The 20,051-nt window shown below is 44.7% G+C and overlaps 3 non-coding genes across 3 annotated transcripts; 2 read left to right on the top strand and 1 right to left on the bottom strand.

Annotated features, from left to right (window-relative positions):
* The first annotated feature begins 493 nt into the window (after nt 1-493).
* On the top strand, nt 494-575 carry TRNAL-UAG (transfer RNA leucine (anticodon UAG)). The gene has a single exon. It is a non-coding gene; the product is annotated as a tRNA-Leu (tRNA).
* Nucleotides 576-1,401: 826 nt separating this feature from the next.
* On the bottom strand, nt 1,402-1,483 carry TRNAS-UGA (transfer RNA serine (anticodon UGA)). Its single transcript has one exon. It is a non-coding gene; the product is annotated as a tRNA-Ser (tRNA).
* A 9,626-nt stretch (nt 1,484-11,109) lies between these two features.
* On the top strand, nt 11,110-11,191 carry TRNAS-GCU (transfer RNA serine (anticodon GCU)). The gene has a single exon. It is a non-coding gene; the product is annotated as a tRNA-Ser (tRNA).
* The last annotated feature ends 8,860 nt before the right edge of the window (nt 11,192-20,051 follow it).

Here is a 20,051-nt window from a genome sequence, read left to right as displayed (position 1 = left end):
ATAGCCATAACCTAGACAAGTTTTGCGTCAATGAAGCTTGGATGACTGTCACAGAAAGTGGCTGTGGCAAACAAGGAGGGGGAAAATGTCGATTCTCTTTAAAAGAAAGGGTTTTATAGGACTGTGGCATCAATTTCTGTGTCGTGACTCTTTGTGATGCCTACATACATCATTTGCCATAATTAGTCCCTCTATTTTTGTTTTGAGAACTAGTGTCTTAATTTTGAGTACAAAATAGAAATATGTCACTTCATACACCATTTCCTTTAAATGTCTTCCACTATTAATACATGATGTATTTTCTGATTCAAACCAGTGGGTTATACCTTTCCGTCTTCGGTCTTGACATAAACTACGTTTCTACACTCTTAATTAATCAAGTCTTCCATAGTTGTCGCCAGTGTTTTGTTCCGCCCATACATTTTTAACAGAATGACAGCTTTACACACTGCTCACCGACACTTCCAAGTGCACAGAAAGGATACACTTATGTGGTAGCGTGGCCGAGCGGTCTAAGGCGCTGGATTTAGGCTCCAGTCTCTCTGGAGGCGTGGGTTCGAATCCCACCGCTGCCATTCTTTTTATTTTTTATGTATGAAATATTCTTAGATACAAATGGAGACCGTGCTTTACACTCAAAACCTGATCGCACATATTTTATTCTTTTACTGGTTCTAGTTTGGTAAACACATGTCAAAGGTTCGACTCCCGTCTGTGTAAGTAAGATATGAAGTAAAACGGAACTTAATACCATACAGTCAGTACCAAAGTTACCCGCACAAGCACACGGCTCCCCCTAACAACTGCTAGACGGAGCCTCTATCATCATGGCCAGCCCCTTCCCTCTGACGGGCTTAGAGTTCTTAAATTCTTAAATAGCTGTAAAAAATAAAAATGCCAGAATAGATTGGCAAGTGGCTCCATGTCTTGGCCATTGGCGGGCCCTTTGCATTCTGGGACTTGTATTTTCTCTGAAAATGATATCATTATTGAATCCCTTCGTGCAGTGTGTGTTGTATAAAGAGCCATGGCACGTGGCCTCGGAACAGCAGGTTTTCGGAAAGAGAATATGAATTTATTTTACCAAATAAGTAGGGCAAGAAGGAAATAGGAACAAAAATAGATCATAATATAGGTCCACGGGTGTAGTGAAACGGAGAGGGGAGGCCGAAACAAAGGATGTCCGGTGAGAACCATTGTCAGAAGGGCAAAAAGCACACACCTAACGAAGTAAAGAAGTTGGGACTGGAGAAATATGGCAATAACACGTCATCATTCGTAGGAAGGAAATTTTGATGCAACAGTTTGTGTGCAGAGGATGGAAGCGCTGCTTATTTCACACAATAACTTCCCACATTATCATGTCATATTTTCTAAAATAATTCGCAGCAAAATAAATTTCGTAGTCGGCAGGATTCGAACCTGCGCGGGGAAACCCCAATGGATTTCAAGTCCATCGCCTTAACCGCTCGGCCACGACTACTTGATGCATAACTTTCAATACCCTACTCCTCAACTTTATGCACAGCCCATTCACCATAGTTGAGTTTCTGTAGCAAAACATCTATGCACCAAACGTGTCAAACAGGGCCGTTGAAATGATATGGGAGGAGAAGGCCAAATTATGTGGCAGGGTTAAGTAAATTATGTGCCAAGAAAAGGTACATTATGTGGCGTAATGTGGCACATTTTTTAAATAGTATTACTTCATTAATTTGTACTTTTTAGGGTGAAGCACACAAGCACTCTAGCCAGCTGTAATCTCTCTTTTAACCACGACCATCAGTTTGGTTGGTTTATGGGCTTGCTTTTTAACAATCGCTTGCTTTCATTTGTGAAAGGCGTACATACGTCATGCCTTTTCTGGTGTTTAGCGCTCCTCGAGCGCACCGACCAACTACTGAAAACATACTAGCCTCCATGTTTTCCGTATGGCTTCTGGACTACTTTTTTTTCATTTCCTATGCAGTGCGATCTCGCTGGGCAGTAGTCGAACTCTTTGAATTACATCAACCTTGTTACATGGATAATTGCACATTTGCTGATACGTTTGATGACGAGCGAACTTCTGTTTCCTTTTGTGTATTCCTTCATGCTCATGCCATGCGCTTTAAATCGTCTCGCTTATTACTTTTCATTTTCAATTTATGTGGCAAAAAAAGTTTGATTAGTACTTTACAAAGCTAATAGGTCTACGTCGAGCAAATGCGAGACCCATTGCATTGCAAATGCTTGTTAAACTTGTTAACACTGTTGGGCATTGGGTGCATCTCATTAGTACCAGTTCAACACCCAAATTCAGCAATAAGCAACAGAAAGTTGACTGACAGTGAAAGGCCTTTCAAACGTCCTTTCACTGTCGGGAAACATGCGCCACTGGGTTTTAGTAACTTTTCAACATTTGAGCTAGAAACTATTTTTTTGTTAATATCTGCAGAGAATGCAGTAGATGATGGATTATGTGACAAATGCGACAAATCTATAGCTATGAGGAAATGGCAGCGGCTGCACAATTGCGTAATTCCAGTGGCCTGGTGTCAATTTACCCATGTCATGTGTGACACCTTTAGCAGGCCTAGACTTTAAAACTAATATGTTTCAATTCTGGAATTTAGAAACCCATAACGTGAACTGGAATAAACACCACAACTAAAATGCTGATCTTTTAAAAGCCAGGACTAGCCGAAATTCATGCATATGAGCATTGCCATTTGAATTATGAGGGGGAAGGAACCAAATTATGCAACAGGGTTTACTAAATTATGCAGCAAGAAAAGGCAAATTATGAGGCGTAATGCAACATATTTTGTGATAGCATTATTTTTTATGTTAATGTCTCCACATTATGCAGCAGATGAAGTGGCAGATGCAGGAAAATCATAATTATGGGTCAGATGTAGCAAAGGTTTTTACCCATTCTGTGTCTATGGGAAAAAGTGTTCGTACATATGGCCCTATGTGGCAATGCAGCAACCGCAAAATTGCATCATTCAAGTGTCCCTGCATATGAGGTATGATAACTTAGTCCTTTGCACCCAGTAATGAGAACTCACAGCAAATATGTGGATTTTGGATCCAAAACCACTGTATGGCTCACTTTGTGCCTTTTCTTTACAGTAAACCTTTTTTCAGAAATGTTTACATCAAACATGAAGGCATACATGATATAATGAGAGCTTCATATCAAGGACAACAGCTTTATCACTGCTAACTTTTTAACCAATGGTACTTTTATGTCTCATCTACAGAACTGTTGCATGCAATATCAATATTTAAAGTGGTTTTGGGTCAGCCCATTGCATATTCCCTTGGCTTTCTTATTAGTTTTGTTTGCTTGACTCTTATAATATGGCTTTTGTTCACCTTCTAAGATATGTCCATCCCCTAGAGCATAGTTTTCTTATTTACCATCCTTTTACTTGGATAACTTCTTTCCTTCCATGGCTGTTTTGAGCAGGTCATGGCTTTATTGTTCTCTTGCCAATGCGCTGCTTCGCTCCTCACACCTCTTACACCCCACGCTTTCTAAGTTGTCCCTCCCTCCGAGCTCACTCATTGTTTCCCCCACCCATGGTATTTTTCGGATTTCTTTTCTTTTTTTTTCTTTTTTGTTGTTCTACCACAATCCTCCCAGCTCACAGGCGCACCTTGATGATTAATGGTATTGAGCACCTCCCCACATCTCCACTCTCCATTGTTGCTCCGCGTCCATCCTCACCTGGATTTAGGTCCCACCAAGAACCAGCTATTAGCCTGGAAACAGCTATTCACTGTCTGTTGCAATAGAGACCTTTTGTGGAAAATACGTGAAATTACAGTCCGCTTTGGGCCACGCCCCTGCTTCCTGGTTAATATGCTCTGCTTGCTTCATATTAATGCTTTCCTTCCTTTTCTTGTTTTTGTCCCTCCACTGGATTGTAGCTTCTTTACTGTATTTTTGATTGGATAACCTGTATCCTTCCAATCAATGGGATTGTGTTTTAACGCAGTGTCCCTTGTGTGCTGCTTCCCTCAAAAACACCAGGCATACCGAATGCTCTGTGTTGCTCCCTCCCACCCAACTAGCTTGTCCCTCCCTGGCCTTTTTGGTTTCTAATTTACTTTCCCACCCAGCCAGCTGGAGCTCCTTTGTAGCTCCCCCACCGCTCTGCTCACTCCCTGCTGTTCCCCCTAAGGTTGACTTCTATTATTCACGACGCTCCAGGCCTCGTGTCATGGTCTTTTAAAAAATAGCAATCTTCTTTTTAAATTGGTTGGGGGTGCACGGCAGCTGCAATTTGCAGCCCGGCGACTCCATTCTTAAAAGGACATTTGGCGCACATATATTGTTTATTTACTTCTCCAAGATTACCTTCTGACATTTAGAATGATAGATACAAAAATAAATAAACCAAAACGAAGGCTATGTCATGCGCGTAAACATGCCTTATCATGCTTGGATGTTGTTGCAACTTTATACATATGCACTTATGCATGATAATGCATACACGTGGACAATGTAGATTTTCCTAGTAATTTATGAAGGAAAGTTTTAATTTTATTAAAGACACAGAGGTGAGTATTATGCATTCTTTTCATGCTTTAATAATATAGCAGCATTCAAGAAACTACACTTCCAAAGAGGCTTAGCACTTTCCTAACCAATGGGAATGAAAAAGTAGGCACAAACAGCACCAATAGCACGACACCAAGGACCATAGAGTACCCTCTTGACTGCAAGCAGCCCTCTTTTCTTGAGTGAGCAGTTCAGATAGAGTCATGAAACAAAGGAAAAATAGAGCCAATAATAGCAATTACGAGGATAAAGGATAACAAGTCTTGGCAACAGGAAACAATTCAGGCATAACTTGAGGAAATCCTAGGGTCGTGGAGGAAAGAATTCCGGGAGGCCAGTGGTCCAGAAAAGGGAGAAGTGAATTAAGAAAGTCTGGCATCATCCAGAGGCAGGAGGTAGTGCTGGATTGGGTGGGAGGGAAAAAGAAACATATTAGTAGAGAGCAGTGGGATAATACTCGCCTCCGTGTCTTTAATAAAATTAGGACTTTCCTTCATAAATTACTAGGAAAATCTACATTTTATGTCAAGACCGGAGGCTCCTGTTATGCTAGTTTAAAGCATATCAACCACCAAAGAAGTAGCTGATCTAGATTAGGGGATGCTTTCCAACAGGCTTGCCATTGATATGTTGATGATGCATAGAGATATCAGATCTATAGAGGTTTATAGTTCTATACGATTTACCCGCACTGGCTTCAGCCGCCAAGAAATTAATAAAATTTAGATCTGTTGAAAAGGGATTGATACATTTTCACACACACCAGCTTGCCCAAAGAGACCAAGCTGATTTATACGCTTTTCTTGTGCCGGGAGCCGAAGCGTTGTTAATGAATTCTGTAGCTTCTGTCGAAATAGAAGCGGTTTGTTGGGACAGCCCTAGACCCTCCAAGCTGAGAGAGTTAGGGATTTGTTGAGAATTAGGTTGTGAGGAGATCCCAAAGGGTCTAAAAGAAGAGAAGGGAACGAAGGTAGAAGCAGAGGAAAATCTGTGGATAACTCGAGAAGGGGGGGAACCAGACCTGAGACTGCCAGAAGGGGGTGACAGTGACTAAGGAGGCTTTCTGGCGTCTGGCTTGAGTTAATACTCTGTTGATTAAAATGAAAGGAGGTAAAGCATAGTTGGTTGTCGGGACCAATCTTGCTGAAACGCGTCTGTTGCCATCGCCAGTGGATCTGGACGCCAGCTGAAAAAGAAGGCTAATTGAGAATTGAGATGTGAAGCAAACAGATCAATATGGAAAGGACCCCATTTGTTCAGAAGTATCTGAAATACCAAAGGATGGAGTTTCCAGTCGCTGTAATCCTTGAGATGGCGGGAGTGCCAGTCTGCAATGGAATTCTGGGATCCTGGGAAATATTCTGCTAGAAGAGAAAACTTGTGGACGAGGCAGAACTCCCAAAGACTTTTTGCTAGAAGGGCCAGAGGTTTTGATTTGGTTCTCCAAGATGGTTTATGTATTGAACCGCCAAAACATTGTCCATGCGAAGGAGGAAAGAACATTGGACCTTGTCTTTTGAGAAACTTTTGATCGCAAAGGAGCCTACAAGCATCTCCAAACAGTTCATGTGCAATTTGGACTCCTCTGCGGATCATGTACCGCCAGTCGATATTGGTCCACAACGGGCGCCCCAGCATGTGAGACTTTCATCTGATTCTAATACAAGATCGGACGCAGAGGGGAAGATAGTCCTGCTGTTCCAAGTGTCTAAATGATGCATCCACCATTGAATCGCTAGACGAGATTCTGAATCTAGAGAAATAAGATCGGAGAAGGCAAGACCTTTGCGAAGATGAAGAATTTTTAAACGTTGAAGAGCTCGGTAATGAAGAGGTCCTGGGAATATCGCCTGAATGGAGAAAGAAAGAAGACCTACCACTCTTGCTAGGGATCTGAGGGAAATGCACTCTTTGTGGAGAGTGTGAATGAGTTCTCTTTTGATCGAAGCCACCTTTGAAGGTGGAAGGTGGAGAGTAGCTGTGGTGGAATTTATGAGGAAACCCAAGAATTCTATTTGTTGGGTGGGAATCACCACAGATTTTTCCAGGTTTATGGTAAAACCAAGATCTGAAAGAAGAGAGCTTGTTAACTGAAGATGGGAGTGGAGAGAATCTACATTTTGGCGCATAAGTAGGATATCGTTGAGATAGATTGTCAGTCTGATACCTAGAGAACTGAGATGGGCAACAATTGGTTTCATTACCTTTGTAAAGCACCAGGGTTCTGAAGAAAGCCGGAACTGAAGAGAAGAAAAGAGATAGGTTTTTCAGAGCCATTGAAATTGTAAACATTTCCTGTGGGAAGGGTGGATAGGAAAGGTAAGGTAAGCGTCCTGAAGATCCAGCCTTACTAACCAATCGTTTTGAAGTAAAATATCCCTGAGATGAATAATAGTTTCCATTTTGAAATGGCAATAAGTCACGAATTGATTGAACAATTTGAGATTGATTACCGGTCTTACCTTTTTGTTTTTCTTTTGGACTAGGAATAAAGAATTTATGAATCCCAAAGGATCGGGAAGAGAAGGTTGGATAGTGTTTTTCTGAATAAGAGACTGTACTTCTGTTGTAATGAGAGCGGAAATTTCTGCAGAAAACTTTGGAGAAGGAGGGAAACTCCATCTGCATTCACAATGGTGGTGGCTAAATCAAAAGAGGAAAGTTTGCTCTTCTTGGGAGGAGGAGAAGAGTAGGAAAAATTATCACCAGTCAACTCATATTGAAGTGAGTCATCCATGTCATCATCATTGTCTTCATCATTATCAGTGTCCAATATATTAGATTTTAAAATCTGTTGTGGCGCAACCTTTGTATTTTTTGTTTTTGATTTACATTTAGAAGGCAAGGAATCAATTACATTTTTTGAGGAATTCCCCTCCTTACATGGAAGCCTGGGAGGAACTAAGTCCTCCGTCTGGTGTGAGGAAGACTCCCTTGTCATTTGTGCGCCAGAAGAAAGAGTTTTCTTTATAATTAAAGGAGTTAATTTCCTTTTTCTGTTTTTGCCCCGCAGAATGGGCCAGTAAGGTATTGGACGTCATGTTTTTAACAGAACTTTCGATATTTTTTTATATCTTAGCCATAGAAGCTTGTAAGGCTTGTTCAACAGATGACTGAATGAAAACATTTAAACCCTGTTTAAAAGTCTCTCCATCATCATTGATGTCAGGCATCAAAGGGGAGCTATCAGACTCCATGGTAGAAAATTAGGTAAATTATAAGAGCAGTGCTGAACGGAAAAACTGGTAGGAAACAGTTAAATTTGAGCACAAGAGAAAAATTGACACTCCCCTGAGGCGTGTAAAAGGAGATTCAGACGAAGTTGGGGGCGGAGATTGGGTCTGCGCCCCTTGGAAACCACAAAGCAGCAAGTCGTGGAAGCGGCTTGAATGGCGCGTCGGGTGAAAAAACTGAGAAGCCGTCCAAATAAGTGAGAGGAAACGCTTCAGGTAGAGAGCAGGGTCACGCTCACAATGTGGTGAGAAGATGCGAGTTGGAATGACGGTTAGAATAACCGTTGCAGCGCTCGTGCGAGGAGGAAGCCGAAGCTGTGAAAAAGAGGGGGTGGGGGGAGAAGGAGACGGGTTGGAAGCTGTATATATGTAAAGGTTGAAAACCAAAAACGGAGCGAGCGCTTATAATAACAACATCGACATAACTAAAAAAATACCATAAAACAGTAAAATATGAATGAAGCAACCAAAATATGAGTACTTATCTTGACTGCGAGCAGCAAGAAAAGAGGGCTGCTTTCAGTCCAAAGGGTACTCTATGGTCATTGGTGTTGTGCTATTGGTGCTGTTTGTGCCTATGTTTTTGTTCCCATTGGTTAGCATGTTGCTGAGCCTCTTGAGAAGTGTAGTTTCTTGACTGCTGCTACATTATTAAAGCATGAAAAGAATGCATAATAGGAGCCTCCGGTCTTGACATAAAATTCATTGATCTCTTCATGTTGCTGAGGCTGAATAGCATCGCAAATGCATCGGTAATACCTTGAAAAAGAGTTAACTATTGACTTTGTCAATGTTTGTTTTTTATTACTATGATTTTTCTTTTTTTAAAGGGACCATCAGTTTCCATGTACTAGAGGGATTCTCCTTTCTTTTTTACACACTTTTTTTTATATTTTTTAATTTACCATTGCAAGATGGATGTACATCATTTTGGAACAGTAAATTAAAAGTAAAATTGAATGCCCACTATAGCATAATGATGCATATGTGCGCATGTGTGGAGATATAAATACTCATATATGTTTTCACACTTGAGCAGCCATTTTTAAGCTTTTTTTGTTCAGCATCAGCAGCAACCACTTTTTTGTTCTTTTTTCTGATACTGTTTAGGAAAAAGCACTGGCAATGTTAAAGGTTTGTTAAACGGCTTTCTAAAGTAATTCCTATTGGTGTTGCCAATACTTGTTTTTGTGCTGGAACCAGTAGTTTTGCTCTCTCATTACAAACGTGATCCTCCATTTCCAAGAACGCAAAGAGCAGCTTGCGAAATACCATGACTGAAGCAGTGTCAAGTCCATGCATTAGTAGTTTGTGGCCCTTGCCTTCTGGTACTTGTAGTCCTGGTTATACAATTATATTTACAGGACTACACATTACAGCATGCAGAGAAAACAAAATGGACTGGATAAGAAACTCAAAGATGGACCTTAGACCAGTGCTGGACTGGCCTTTTTGGCAGTCTGTTACTCTGGCACTGTCAGAAGGGCAAGCATGAAAGAATCCGTATGTGTGACATATTTTTTGTTCTGTGGCCTGTGACAGGATCAAAAAATGATCCACACGCTTGCCCTTTCAGGATAGCTCATCTGGCAGTCCTATGGTGATCTGATGGTTCCAAGTCTCCGGAAAACCACTTTTCTGTACAGTGACTGCTTTTACATATCAGGGCACACCGTACTAGTCTTGGTTCATTATAATTGAAGTAAACAACAAAGTGATGGGTGGGATGTTCGCATTAACCTCAGCAATGGTAATTACTTGGACTGCACCCTGGTCTGTCATATTTTTGCTCACCATGCACCCTAGATTAGGCCAAGCCATATGCAAATCAGCCTTGGTCTTGCTCCAATGGGAACAATTCAGTCAGCACTTCGAAGCCAGTTCCTTTTTTAACCAAAAAACATGCAACCCAAGACTAGTTTCAGACTATTTAAGCCTCAAAAGGCAGGTGCAGTTTTTGTTCCAGTAACACAGTGAGCCCAAGAACCACGTCTGTGTCACACTGAAGTAAAACAAAATGTGATGGGTGGAATGCTTGAAATAATCTCAGCTGCTGGTAATTATTCGGGGTTGCAAGCTAGTTCATCGTTTTTTGCCCACCATGTCACCTCAGATTAGACTCAACCGTTTGCAAATCAGCCTCGGTCCCCCTCCAATAGGTAGATTCCAGCCTGAACTGCTATAATAGGAACACTGCAGCCTGAACTGACAAGCAACCCAAGACTGGTTTCATCCTATTTGGGCCACTGTGTTCTGGTGCTGCTTATTTCCGTAGCCACAGTAAGTACGAAACCCACGTCTGGCGTACTCGTCGCACTTACGACATTGCACTGACATAAACAAAAAAGTGTGGGTTGCTTGTTTTCTGGTTTAGGAAGGGCCTAACCTGACCATTTAGGCTCAACTCTTTCTATTGGGCTAGTACCAAGGCTGATTTGTATGTGATTGGGTCTAATCTGCAGAGGCTTGGTGGGCAAAAACATACAGTAAGTTGGAATACTACCCTGAGCGATTGCCAGGGAATAGACTACTTGCAAGCATGCCTTCATCACATTTCACATGTTTGTAATTTCGGACAATTTGAGTAGCAATTTCTGACAATTGGAGTAGCAAACCTGCTAACAATAACACATATAAACCATGTTGTGGAACAAAAAAGTGGAGTGCCATTTAAATGAACCCTCGGGTCACCTGTGATAGGCCAGTCAAACACAGGCTGGGAACCTTGAGACCACTGTGACTGACAATGCGTCTCACAGGAGCAGGGACCAATACACACAGGGCAACATTTTAGAAGGGAAAAGTGGGAGATTAAAAAAAAAAATCGGGAGAATATGTTTCCTCTATTTATTTCTGCAGAAGCAGTTTCGGGGGTAGATAAAATAAATCTATTTTTTGGCTTTAAAAATCGTGAGTTTCCGGACTGAATCGGGACAATTGGCGTGTTGGAATACAATGAAACTCGGCAGCAAAATATATTGCTGTTGGTGCTCCATCTACCACCTCCAGCACAGCTTCCATGGCCAACTTTACAGATAACCACCTTGCCACCCCATCTACTCAGTCACAGAAACAAAACCCTTCTTTCCTATGGACCATTTCAGCGTTTTACAAATGTGTGCACAACAATCTCTGGTATTTTCTCCAGGGGACAGTGTAGGAGAGTTGTCTTCAAGCATTGGGGAAGTACACTTAAAAATTAGGTGTATTTACAAACTTTTGTGTTTGTTCTCTTTCTTTAAAAAATATTTTCCCTCTGTGGAAACCACTACCCCTACAAAACTCCTCTAGGAGCAGAATCATGCCAATGGAGTCTCCGAAGACGAGGTGGCCGAGTGGTTAAGGCGATGGACTGCTAATCCATTGTGCTCTGCACGCGTGGGTTCGAATCCCACCCTCGTCGGCTGTTTTGATAACTTTAAATATATTTTGGCAAACCTTTAATGGGTGAAAGATCCGTACACTAAGTACAACGTTTCCTATTTATTCGTTCGCGGAAAATGGAAACGGTATGATTGTTATTAATTACGTTCAATTACAAACTAGTATCGGCTTATTGTAACTTTATAGTTACCTTCGGCAACAGCCTAACAGGAAAGTCAAGACACACACATCCCCTAGAAAGCATTGCAGATCTGTAGCTGAGCTGGATACACTCTCTGTAGATCTGAGCGCCCACCCTTTTCGACTATGACGTTGTGCCTCTCTAAATTTCATTGGCAGAAAAATATCCACAGATCACGTCACCACTAGAGAGCAGGGTTTTTTAGAATGCTAACCATGAAGGAGTATCACAGCAGAGTGGCGCAGCGGAAGCGTGCTGGGCCCATAACCCAGAGGTCGATGGATCGAAACCATCCTCTGCTAATTGGTATTAATTTCTGTTTGTATTTCATGGCTTTTCTGGCTGATTATAATTTAACTGATGTTGGTTTATGGCAAATTCTTGAAGTGTTTTTTGATTCAAGCGGAACGTTATTTTCAAATGTATAAACATATGAACTAATGGATCTACGCGCGTCCCCGAGTGATCACACTTCTGCAAATTACTTTGCTCAAGGAGATTGATTGCTCATGTATCTCGTTTGTTACTATAGGGCTTTAAGAGCTATTTTCTATATATTATTTAGCCGCAGGGCTACTGATTTTTGTATAAACAAATACACGAATAAGAAGGGCACAGCGCTGTATAATCATGGCCTCAAACCAGCGTTCACATAACTCTTCGTTGTTAGGTCCAATTGCATTTATACTGTGCAGGACCGGCTTTAGGGCGGTGCAATAGGTGCAACTGCGCTTGACGATGAGGTGGGAGAGGGGAAGAGTGACAGGAAATCTGCAGAATATGCTTTTATATTGATTCGTGCCTTGTGTAACAGCAGTTTTCAGGCAGCAATAAAAATGTCAAGATCACACTGGTGAGTAACGTTCCTGCTAGAGAGAGAGTGGAGTTTTGTTTAGTGGCAGTTTTGAGTCCCCATAAAGTAACAGGATAGTTAATGCACCTGCTGCAAAGAAGGTGTGCCTTGCAGATCGCAGGACTCTATTCATGTGGATAGCTCAGTGTGTTACTGTGTTTGTAACAGAGATCCTTTTGTTACTTGCAGTGCCTACGTTACAATTGAGACTTTCCTAGCCTTGGTGTTAGAAAGGCTAGATTTAGTTAAAGACACTTTTCTTACTTTATGAAAAAGCAGCCATGAACTACAAATCCCAGAAACCCTGTGAAAAAACTAAAAAACAACATCACAATGGGGCTGACCAATCCCATGATGAGCCCCCTCGTAACAATCTTGACTGAGAGCACCAATTCCTCTTTTCTTGTCAAAGTCAGTCCAAAGTAGAATCCAAGAGGAACCACAAAACCACATATAAAGTCATGATAGCAGAGAGGAAATCCTTGCAGAGACCCATGAAGAACTGAGAGGAACCAACTGGAGAGTAAGAACTTCCACACAAAGTTTCCAGACCAGGAGAAACTGGGAGCAGATCAACCGGAAGCAGTGGCATTGGTTGCAGACGTGGCCACTGTGGAAAACAACAGGGAGGGTTAAAGAAATGTGATGGGATAATACTTGCCTCCTGTGTCTTTAATAAAATCTAACCTTTCTGACACCAAGGCTAGGAAATTCTAAATTGTATTACAAGACCAAAGGCTCATATTATGCTTGTTTAAAGCAATGAAATAACAGTGTCCAGTGGATAATCAACAGGCTTACAATAAAAGGATCTAAACATACTAACGTTTGACCAATCTGCAGATCTGAGGATATCTTGTAAACTAGCCCCTGCCCAAAAGGCCCGAGAAGCTGTAGCTCCTCTCACCGAATGAGCACCATAAGACAGGGTAGAAACACCAGCCAAGGACATGAGCCATTTCACCCAACGAGCCAAGGTAGGTGGGAGCTGAGACAGGTTTGTGTGGCTTTTGAAAGGAAATAAGCAATTGAGACAAGGAGGGAATCCTGAGATCTGCACTTCGAGAAACGTACGTTTTCAAACAATTACTTACACATAATTTAGGTTGTGAAGGAAAAAAGGGATAAAGGACAGAAGACAAATTAGTCTTGGTACGTCTAAACACTTGGAAACAAATACCTTATGCAGAAAAATGAAAGGAGAAAACATCCAGGGCTTTAACATCTGAAACACGTTTGATAGAGACTAAACACAGGAGCATAGTCAATTTAGCAGACAAATGTTTTAAGGATAAATCAGCATTATCCGGCCATGAGAGAAGTATTCGAAGAATGGAGTCAACATCCCACATGACATTGTATTTTGGGGCAGGAGTTTTAGCAAAATGTACTCCCTTTAAAAGTCGGCAAACCAATGGGTATTCCCCAACCAGTCTTCCATCCACCCTGATAAGCTCTGAAGAGATTGCAGATCGATAAGTATTCACCATACGGTACGTTTTACCTTGAGAAGCTAGGGAAGCCAAAAAATTTACCACTAAGGTAACATCTGCTGAAACAGGATCGGAATTCCTGTCCACACACCAGCTACACCACACTGACGAAGCGGAGCGGTAGACTCTTGAAGTACCCGGAGCCCAGGATTGTTGAATGAACTGGGCAGCCTCCTCCGAAATTCCTGGGGTTCTCCAGGAAGCCCCGAAATTCTCCACACTATGAGATGAAGTGAGCCCTCTAGAATGAGATTGTGGGATTGGCCCTGAGGGTTCAAGAGAAGCTCAGGAAACAGAGGTATCAATACTGGAAGGTCTGAGGAAAGTTCCAAGAGGGTTGGATACCAAGGCTGAGATTGCCAGAATAGAGTGATAAGAACTAAGGAAGAATGTTGTCTGCGGGCCTGCGCTAGAACTTGAGCAATAAACAATAAGGGAGAAAAGGAGCACAGGAGAGAGGGAGGCCATACTTGTAGGAAAGCGTCTGTGGCTAAAGCTAACAGATCTGGATTCCAACCTGAAGAAGGCAGGAAGTTGAGAGTTGATCCTTGAAGCGAAGAGGTCTATAGACATAGCTCTGAAGAGTGAAGAAAGGAGCTTGAATATGGAAGGGTGAAGATGCCAATCGCTTGAGTCATGGGTATGTCTGGAAAACCAATCTGCCACTACATTCAGCTTGCCTGGGAGGCATTCTGCCTTGACCGAAATATTTCTGGGGAGACAAAACTCCCACAAACATTTGGCCAGAAGGTCCACAGGTTTGGATCTAGTTCCGCCTAACTTGTTCATGTACCTGACTGCAGACAGATTGTCCATTCTCAGAAGACTTGAACACTTTACCCTGGTGTGACCCCCTGACCTGTTTCTGGCCAGGAGTCAACTTGGCTCCACCAGCCGCCTCCGTGCCCCTGATCCCCGTCTGCCACCAGGATTTGAGATCGAGGCCCTCCACCACCCGCAGGCACCCGCCTGCGCCTCTTCCCCGGTGCCTAGTGGTAGGCTTACTGTGTCGTTGTGCTCTACCGTTGCATTTAGCTTTTTTTGTTGTTTAGAATTGTTATTTCGTTTACTGTACCGTTTTGAATTGCCTTTGTGCCTTTGTTTTTGCCCGTTTCGTTTTCTGTGCCTGTTTTTAGAGCCCGCCCGGCTCAGAAGGCTCTCGCCGGTCTCCCAGCCCCTGCCGCTGCGTCCCCTGCATCCCCGTCCCCCTCGCGCACCCATTGGTCCCTTGCCTCCCGCCTCTCAGCTGCTCCTCCCTCCCACCCCCCCTCTTATTGCACTACTCCGCCACCACGCTACATGCCCTCAACCCAGGTCTGCACCCCGCCTGCGCCCAAGCGACCCCAAGCACACACATGGGCCCTTGACATGCTATGCATGCCGGTTCCCCAGCACCCCCACAAACACCAAAAACACCCACACGCTCCATGCCAACCCCAACACGCCCTACTCCAACACCAACACGCCCCACAACAACACTAGCACGTTTTACAACAACACTAACGCAACACACAACAACACTAACACGCCCCACAACAACACTAACACGCCCCACAAGATCCCCACAGAACACCTGAACGCCCAGCTCGCACATAAACCCCCCACACCAACGACCCCAACATTGCTGCCCATAACCTCACACAATGGATTACAACTTGCGCTGACTCACTCACCCCTCTGAGAAGAAACATCACCTCCCGCAACATCAACAACGCCCCCTGGTTCACCACTGAACTCCAAGCCTCCAAGCGGGAATGCCGCAAAACCGAGAAAGCTTGGCGAAAGGAACCCTCAATGACCAACTTCTCCACCCTCAAAACCACCATACGCAAACATCACCAACTCATACGGCCCACCAAAACGGCATACTACAAGGAACGCATAGACAGTAACTCATATAACAGCAAGGAACTCTTTACCATCATCAAACAGCTCACCAAACCCAAGTCCTGCAACATCGACCCCACTCACACACAAAGCCTCTGCAACTCCCTCTCCAACCACTTCCACCTCAAAATTTTAGACATACACAACAGCTTCAAACCACCAGCACCCACCATCTCCACCACCGACACGACCAACAACAACACCCCCCCTCCCCAACCAACTACACACCTGGCCCCTACCAACGATGACGAAACTGAAAAAAACATGAATTCCATCCACTCAGGCTCCCCCTCGGATCCCCGCCCCACCACATCTTCAACAAGGCCAGCCCAACCATTGCTCCCAAGCTTCGCGCCGTTTTCAACAGCTCCTTCGACAACGCCACCTTCCCAGACCCCTGGAAGCACGCAGAAGTAACCGCACTCCTAAAAAAAACCAAAGCAGACCCTGATGACCTCACAAACTACCGCCCCATTTCTCTTCTCCCCTTCCCCGCCAAGGTCGCTGAGAAGTTAGTGAACGCCCACCTGTCTCACTTCCTAGATGAAAACAACGCACTCAACGCCTCCCAGTCTGGATTCAGCAAGAACCACAGCACTGTGACCGCCCTCATCGCCTGCACTGACGACATCAGAACCAGAGTCGACAAGGGCGAGACCATCGCACTCAGCCTCCTGGACCTCTCCGCAGCCTTCAACACTGTCTGCCACCAACTACACCGTACACGCCGCTACAACGCAGGAATCTGACACAAGGCCCTGGACTGGCTCGCCTCCTTCCGCGCCGAAAGAACCCAGAAAGTTTGCCTCCCTCCCTTCCAGTCCCCAGCAACCAAGATCATCTGCGGAATTCCCCAACGGTCCTCCCTCAGCCCTACCCTTTTCAACATGTATATGGCCCGCTCACCAACATCCTCCGCCCACACGGAATCACCATCATATCCTATGCAGACGACACCCAGCTCGTCATCTCCCTCACCAGGAACCCCACCACAGCCAAGACCAACCACCATGCCGGACTTCTAGACACCGCCAAATGGATGACAGCAAGCCAACTCAAACCAAACTTCAACAAAACCGAAATCATAATCTTCGGCCCAAGAAAACAATATGGGACGACTCCTGGTGGCCCACCACCCTAGGACCACCCCTAACACCCGCCACCCACGCATGTAACCTCAGCGTCATCTTAGATTCTTCTCTCTCCATGACCCAGCAAATCAACTCTATGACCTCCTCCTGTTTCAACACCCTCCGCATGCTTCGAAAAACCTTGAAATGGATACCCATAGAAACCAGAAAGACCGTCACCCATGCACTCATCCGCAGCAGACTAGACTACGGAAACACCCTCTATGCTGGCACCACTGTCAAGCTTCAGCAGAAACTCCAGAGGATCCAGAACGCAGCCGCACGCCTCATCCTGAACCTTCCACGCCATGAACACATCTCCTCCCACCTCAGATCCCTTTATTGGCTTCCTATCAACAAAAGGATCATCTTCAAAGTCCTCATCCACGCACACAAATCCCTCCACCACACTGGACCAGCCTACCTCAACGAAAGAGTGAACTTCCACACCCCCAATCGTCACCTCCGCTCTGCAGACGTCGCCCTCACCACAGTCCCCCGCATCCAACGCACCACCTCCGGAGGCCGATCCTTCTCCTACCTCGCCCCCAAAATCTGGAACTCCCTCCCCACCAACCTTCGCAAGACCCAGGACCTCCTGTCCTTCAATAAACACCTCAAGACATGGCTTTTTGAACAGTAAAACGGCATTCCCCCCCAATTACTGCTCCCCCCCACCCAGGGCCTTGAGACCCTTACGGGTGAGTAGCGTGCTCTATACATTTTTTGATTGATTGATTGATTGATTGACCCTGTCTTTTGTAAAGGATTGGATGGCAAAGGAACCTGCAAGCATCTCTAAACAGTTGATGTGCAGTGAGGACTCCTGAACGGACCATGGACGCCCCGTCGAGAGTAGACCACATCTTGAGCCCCAACATGTCAGATTTGCATCTGGCCCTAAGACAAGATCTGGGGCGGCAGAGAAAAGTGTTCTCCCATTCCAGGTGTCTAAATGACTCATCCACCATGAGAGTTCTTCCCTGGACTCTGAATCTAGAATGACCGGATCTGAGCAGGCCAGGCCTTTGTGAAGATGACAGATTTTCAACCTCTGACGAGGCCTGTAATGAAGAGGGCCGGGAAAGATTGCCTGAATGGAGGAAGAAAGAAGGCCTACCAGATGTGCTAGGGATCTGAGGGAACAGCAAGGGAGAGATAAGGCGTGAGGAGTCACTTTTTTTATCAAAGACACCTTGTGTTGAGGAAATTGAAGTACTGACTCCACAGCGTTGACTATGAAACCGAGAAACTTGAGACGTTGGGAAGGGATTAGGACAGACTTTTGACATTTTATGAGAAACCCCAGTCGTGACAGGAGATCCCGACAAAGATTTAATTGATCTATAAGGGAAGACTTGTCCTGTGCCATAAGGAAGTCGTTGAGATAGACGATGAGCCTTATCCCTTGACCTCTGAGGAAGGCCATGTGACCGGGTTGGTTCAATGAGGACATGCAGACAGAGGATTGCTGGTCCAGGTGAGTTTTATTTTTCTTTTGTTCTTGGTGCGTAAGGTGAGTATTGGATGGTATACCGCTCGGTTCTTGGTAACCGCTACGCTTTAGTTCTCCTTTCCGTCTCTTGTTTCTTCCAGGGCTCCCGGGAAGCGCATGGGAGAAAACACAAGATAAAGCACCGGTAAGTTGCTTATCCTATTTTATCTCATTTCTCCCTCTTTCTGTCTTCCTTTGTCCCTTTTTGTCTGTCTTCCTCTTTTCTCTTCCTTTTCCTTTCCCTGCTTCCTTGGGGATTTTGTTTTCTTTCTTTCCCACCCTTCTTTCCCCTGTTTTCCTTTCTTCTTTTCTAGTTGCCTGTTTTCTGGTTTACCCTTCTTTATCCTCACTCATTTTCCTAGTCTTCCTGTGCTTCTGTTATGTCTTTTCCTGTACTGCCCTGGGTGACCTTCGTGATTACATTTCTCTGGTCCCTATTGTTGTTTGGTTTTTCCTTTCTGTTAGCCTTCTTTTAAGTGGCCTCTGCCTATCTTTATGTTTGTTTGTGTCCCTTACTCTGGGGACTACCCCTTCTGTGGCTTGGGTTTACAGCGTTTCTCCCTTCTTTTTTTCCCCCCTCCTCCTCCCTCTAGTCCTCCCTACAGTCCTGCCAGCACCCTCCTCCCAGCCCCTCTTGTCTTCCCTGACTCCGCAAAGAGGACGCACCTGGAGTGGCCACGCTTCTCCTGAAGTGTAGCTGGGAATTCCGCAGTCCACCAACACCACCTGGGACTTCTCCGGGCCGCTTTCCTCTCGCACCTCAACTCCGTTAGTCTCTATTTTGTTCCGCTGTTGCTCCTCACGTCCTCTGTTGACACCACTCCTCTCGCCGGCTCCTCTTTCTCCTCTTTCCCCTGATGCCCGCACTATCCATTGTTTAAATGGATGGAAAGCACGGCGTTTCTGTCGCTCCTCACCTGACCCCGGAAGTTGAAGGGGATTGGCTCCCGGTCCATCCCCTTCCGGGTCAGAAGTGGCAGCGTCAGCACAGGCCGCCGCAATGGACGGGACTAGTGTCACCAGCCCGTCACAGGCCACTACTGGTTTGAGGATCTTGGTGAAACACCAAGGGGCCGATGAAAGGCTGAAGGGAAGAGTTTTGAACTGGAAGAAAGAAGTCTCCCACTGGAAATGAAGAAACTTTCTGAAGGAGGGATGAACAGGCACTGAAAGATAGACGTCTTGAAGATCTATTCGGACCAACCAATCATAGTGAAGAAGGAGATCTCTGAGATGGAAAATAGTCTCCATCTTGAAATGATGGTATACTACGAAGTTGTTGAAATCTTTGAGATTTCTAACCGGGCGATGCTTTTTGTTCTTCTTCTGAACTAGAAAAATGGTACTGAGAAACCAGGAGGGGTCGCAAACGACTTCTTCGATGGCCTGTTTTGTTAGTAAGGATTATACTTCATCGTGAACCATACACAATTGGTCTTGGGGAAAAAAGAAGAGGATGAGGCAGATGGGACTGACAAAGTACCTGGTACAACTCTATGCAATAGCCGTGAACTGCCTGGATTACCCAAGGATCTGAGGTTGCGTTTAAACACAAGCCCAGTCTGCCTCCTACTGGAGGAAGGCCAGAACTGGAAGTTCTTACCTGCAAGCTGGTCACCTTTGGATCTGTATCCCCTGTCACGGCCTCCGCAGAACCGGCGGGGACAGAATTAGGGCTTGTACGCCTGGTAGAAGTCTTGTTGGATGCTTTGGATGGAGGAGGCTCTGCCGAGGGATTGCCGTCTTGAAGAATAACGGCCGGCAAATCAACCCCTTTGTTTGCCGGCCCCCCCAAAAACACGTTGGGGAATAAATCCTTTTAATCGTCAAATGTGCCTTG

This window comes from Pleurodeles waltl, chromosome 12, assembly GCF_031143425.1.
Source record: "Pleurodeles waltl isolate 20211129_DDA chromosome 12, aPleWal1.hap1.20221129, whole genome shotgun sequence".
Classification (NCBI taxonomy): domain Eukaryota; kingdom Metazoa; phylum Chordata; class Amphibia; order Caudata; family Salamandridae; genus Pleurodeles; species Pleurodeles waltl.
Note: the sequence above shows the minus strand (reverse complement) of the source record. Positions and strands in the feature narration are given on the sequence as shown.